Source organism: Pteropus vampyrus, unplaced genomic scaffold (genome assembly GCF_000151845.1).
Source record: "Pteropus vampyrus isolate Shadow unplaced genomic scaffold, Pvam_2.0 Scaffold295, whole genome shotgun sequence".
In the NCBI taxonomy this organism is placed as follows: Eukaryota; Metazoa; Chordata; class Mammalia; order Chiroptera; family Pteropodidae; genus Pteropus; species Pteropus vampyrus.
In genome coordinates this window covers 156,467-161,497 of record NW_011889076.1, presented here as the reverse complement: position 1 = coordinate 161,497, position 5,031 = coordinate 156,467, and positions in this window count along the sequence as shown.

The following is a 5,031-nucleotide window of genomic DNA, read 5'->3' as shown; positions in this document are numbered from 1 at the left end:
GATGTTTCTCTGGAATTCTGTAAAGATGCCCAGTCCTGGCAAAAAAGGACGGGGAAGATTGTGTGGAGGAGAGCCGGCTCCCGCGGGGGGTGGCAGTCCCTTCCACCCCTGCTCGCCCCGTTTTCCCTGCGGGCCCCCGGCGGCGGGGAGGTGTGGTGCTGGCGATGGAAGCCGCCTGCGAGGGGCGCACGCCTACGAGCGACTCACGCCGGGAGCAGCTGTTCTGACACCATGATTGTCCCCCTTCTCGACTCTATTTTTGGCTTTCCGTGCGGCGCTGACCTGACGCGCTCGGCCTCGGGGAGACACGGGACCCCGCACACTTTCTGGGGTTCCAAGGCCTGCGAATCGGCGCCGCGCCGCCTGGTCCCGCCTGTCCCCGTCTGTCCCGTCACATCGCCGCTGAGCGCGCTCGCAGCACGTCCCCTGGCTACGGAGGGAGTCGTGGCGTCTGCGAGCCACGTTTTGACAAACCGCGGTCGCCTCCCTGAGTACGTTTACTTCGTACCTCTTGAAACGCTCCTAACGGTGATTTAATTCCTAGACCCTCATTTAATGCCTGAAATGTTTGACGCGCAGACAGCGGGCACACCGTGTGGACACGTACGAATACTCGCGTATTCGATCCTACGACTTGAGTGTTGGGGACCCTATCTCAATGTCACGGGAAGATTTCTGTACAGCCACCGCCCCAGCCCCGCCCCCTCCCCCCACGTCTTCAGAAAAAGCCTTTCTGGCCACCCAGACCCGCGCGCGACACGGAGTCCAGAGGGGACACCCAGGACCGAGCCCATTGTAACGTTCTGACACTCAGCTCATCTGCTCGCAACAGTGTTTCAATAGCATCCTAGTAACCTCTTCGGCGACGCTTCATCTGGTCTGTATTTGCAAACACTATTAAAGAAAAAAGGCCTCGTATTCAGGGGAGAAAGTCTGTGTGAAATCGTCGCGGGGCTGCTGGGGAGAGGTGCAGGCCTCTGTGGGCAAGTGTATTTGCCAACGTGCCATATGGGAGTCATGGCTGGGACTTTTTTTTTCCTAGAATAATTAAATGTTGATGGCAGAGTTCAAATGGATCATTAAAATTCAAAAGTGTAAGAAACAGATTTTTTCTTATGTTGCTGAACGCTCCAGAGGGTCGAATAGCGAGCAGACGTGAGCCAGGCTGCCGCCCTGTGATCAGCATGCGTCGTGATGGTGCTAATTTGATCATAATATAGTCATCTCTGAAGATTACAGCTATTCAATTAAATATTCTAATTAACCTGAAGTATTAGGCAAATGATACTAATTACAAATATTCTCCTGAGATTCACAGCAATGAAAACCCCACTTGCGACTGATACTTCTAGCCAATGTCTCGTAACGCAATGTCCTATATCATAGGCTTTCAGAATATTAAAATGCAGTTAATTTGCCTAAACCTCATTTGTTTAATGGCATTAGCATTTTGTTTGAAATTGTAATAAACGTACATCCCGCTTTCAAGTAAAATTTAAAATGAGTGTCCTCTTGGGGTAACTTAAGGCCCCTGTTTACAGACCCCGCGCTTCACTCAGCCGGCGGAACAGTTTGAGCTTAACTTTCAGCCATTAAACATATTGAAATTGTTTAAAAATGCTAATAATTTGTCTTTTCAAATAAGAAAAAACAGATATTTTGCAGTAAAATTTCATGACGTGGCACACGTGACCAGGCTCCCGCCGCGAAGCCCCGGAGCTTGAACCTCCGAGCGGGGGACAAGGGCGGCGGCCCTCGGTCGGCGGGGCGCGGGCTCCGCGGAGCCCCCGGGACAGACTGTGCGCCCTCGGGCGTCCCGCCTCTGCCCCCTCCGCGTTGTACTTACCGCCCAGGGGAGCGGGACTCCGTGCGGCCGCCCCGGGGTTGTAAGGGACTGTCGTTATCCCCGGCCCGTGCCCCCCCAGACCGGGGACAGGGGGCTGCCTTCCTACTTGGCCGCCACAGACCCCGCCTCACCCTTCAGAGCAGGAGCCTCTGTGCTTTAGGCACAAACGACACCTCCCGGTGCCTCAGGCCCCCTTCCCAGGAGCGCGGGAAGCCCCGCGTACACCCGCGGTGTTGTCGGGTGCGCAGAGCCAGTGGACCAGGAGTCTGGGTGCCGGCGCCGTCTCCGAGCTGCTGGTCCTAGGGGTGCGGGGCTGGGGCAGGACCCGGCTGGCCGTCTCCGCCACCAGCATGACCGCGGAGGGCTGGTGCCAACTGTGATATGGCCCTTCCGTTCCGACACCCATGGGAAAGGTAGGCGCGCTTAAGCGCAGAGACACAGCGGGTGTCTGTCGATGTGGCCGTTTATATGGACGGGGACGTTGGGGTTGGGACTGAAAGCGCGAGGAAGGGAAGGGCGTGTGGGGCGCACGGCCCCGTCCCTGCTGGCGGCTGTGGCCACGTGTGTGCGTGCCGCGGCTGCGCGCCAGCCCTCGCCAAGGAGGAGCGGGCCCGACGGTGCCACTCTGAGCCAGACCCGGCGCCGCACGGGGGTCCACGGGCGCCTGGGCAGAACGAGTGACTTTCAGAAGCGCCGATGCCGGTGCGAGGGACGGGCCGCGTTTCTACCGAGTGGAGAGAACGGAGCGATGGGCACCGGCGCGGGCCACGCGCGGCGACATACGTGTTTATGAGACGGCGAACACGGAGAAGGGCGCCTTTCGTCCCTGTCCCTGGGGACGCGGGACTCGGTTTTGCAGAGAGCGCGCCGTGTGGCTGTCTCCGCGTCTGCCCCCGCGTCTGCCCCCGCGTCTGTCCCCGCGTCTGTCCCCGCGTCTGCCCGCTCGACTTCTATCCGGGACCTGCGAGCGCGGACACCAGGAACAGGGATCTGTCTCAGGGCAGTTCACGCTGGCTGCTGGACCTCGTGCGCACAGGGCGTGCCCATTCCCTGGGGACTCGTGCGTCATCCACCTGCGCTGTTGGCCTCATGCGCGATGTTCACAGCTACTGGAACAAAAGAGAACGTGCGAGACTTCCGGAAGGACCCCGCCATCCTGTGGAGACTTGTGTGATGGGCCACAATGTTTCCCGGATGTGCGCGAAGTGGCAGGAACACGCTCTGGAAGGTTCCTGTAAGGGACATTCTCTGCTCCTCGGTAAAACCCCGGGTCCCGAGGTGACTGTGGTGTGACACGCACGTCCCCTCTTCCGCTGGCCTCTGCCACAGCACCCTCCCGGCCTACTGCTCGTTGCTCTCTGCAGTGGCCACAGCTCAAGTCCCGGTGACCGAAAAATAACGAAAAGATGAAAGAACTGGGCTAGAGTGACGCCGAGGGACAGAGCCGTAGTAGCGAAGCGTGGTGGAAAGGGACCGCATGCCTCATGGCGGAGGGGAGGGGGCAGGACCCGCATCTGGGGCTGCGACCAGCTCTTCAGAGTAACAGGGCTGGGTCCTGGGAGGTGTCCTGTCCGGCCCCCCTCCTGAGAACCGGCCTGAGGACGTCAGCAGGGCCGCAGCGGCCCGTTCACGTTCAACAGTTGCCACGATGACGCTCAGGGGGCCACGCCCTGGAGGCTTCTGTCGGACAGTCCGTGTGGGCTCTTTCGAAAGAAAAAACAAGTTGTGTCTCCAGGCGAGGATACGTCACTCCCCTGTTCCCTCTGGTGAAACAGAAAAACACACTCAAGCACTATTTTCATGCCGACTCGGTCTACATCCGCTCAGAAGCGGAGTGCCAAACCCAGCGAGTTTCGACGTGAGATGCTGCGTCTCGGCGCCCACGTGCCCCTGCCGGGGGAGGGTCAGGGGAGGGAGAGGGATGTCCATGCTGGCGTGGGGTTCCTCGTGTCCCCGCTGCCTGCGGAAGACGCTCTCTGGGCTCCAGGATTGCTGGCACGCCTGGGACCACGCTGGTTTCTTGGTGGGGACGCGGCCAGGCCCGTGAGGCCTGTGTGGTGCAGAGGGGGACCCGGCATCACACGGGTACCTGAGTCACCTGGGACTGAGCGACCTGGGACACGGTACCTTCCCAGTCAATACTGGCTCCCGCTGTAGGGCTGGCAGGCTCGGGGTTCACACCACTGTGTGTGTGTGTATGCGTGTGTGTGTGCGTGTGCGTGCGTGTACACACGCATGCACCTCAGCCGGTACTGCACGCTGGAATGTACAACTCACCCATTTCCATGACACACACAGGTGGGTCTCCTTCGGCCCCCGGGGCTGTCCGCACAACCACGAACGCCCTTGCATGGGGACGAGGAAAGGCCGACACACGGCCACCCGGCCGTGGTCAGCCACAGCGGCAAGTCCACAGCGAGCTGGGGCGGCCGGGAGGCAGGCAAGTAGAAAAGACCGCAGAGCAAGCTGCTTTGTGACATGTTTTTATGACATAATTATATTGATCTGGAAGACGGTCACCCAGAACCACAGCCTTTACACCCCGAGACACACGGAGCCCGAGTAATCTTCTCAGTCGCTTGGTATTCATGGTCTCACCGAAGGTCTCTGAGCGTGTCATGCGTGTGGCACTGACGTGAGTGTCACCCGCCGCACCCACCGCCTGCAGCACATTCCAGCGAGGCAATTTTCCTGCTGCCCGCCTAGCACCGGCGGGCGGCACCCCGGAACCAGACAGAGGATGACATCTTACTCACGCGTGCGCCTGGAAGACAAAGTCCACTTTATTAAGGGAAAATGGGATTTCAGGGGGTTTGAGGAGCTGCGAGCACGCAGTGGGGCGCGGCCGTGAGCCGCCTCTGCAGTGAAGCCTGCAGGACCCGGGCCTTGGGGACGGCTCCAGGCGTGGGCACCGCCCACGTGGGAGGAGCAGGCCGCTCCCCCCCGCCTTTCAGAGCCAGCTGGTGACAACTTTCTTCCTGCCATACTTTGGGGGTCACCCTATTTCTCTGGGCAAAGGAAGGAAAGAGCATATTCTTTGACCTTCCTAAATCAATGTAAGCATGAAAAATTTAAAATAAATACTGAAAATAGTGTCAGATTTTAAAATACCAGCTGTGCTGGGACGCTCGCCTGCCCTAAATCACCTGCTCTGAGTGCTTTCGGCGTCTTTACGACCCTCCGAG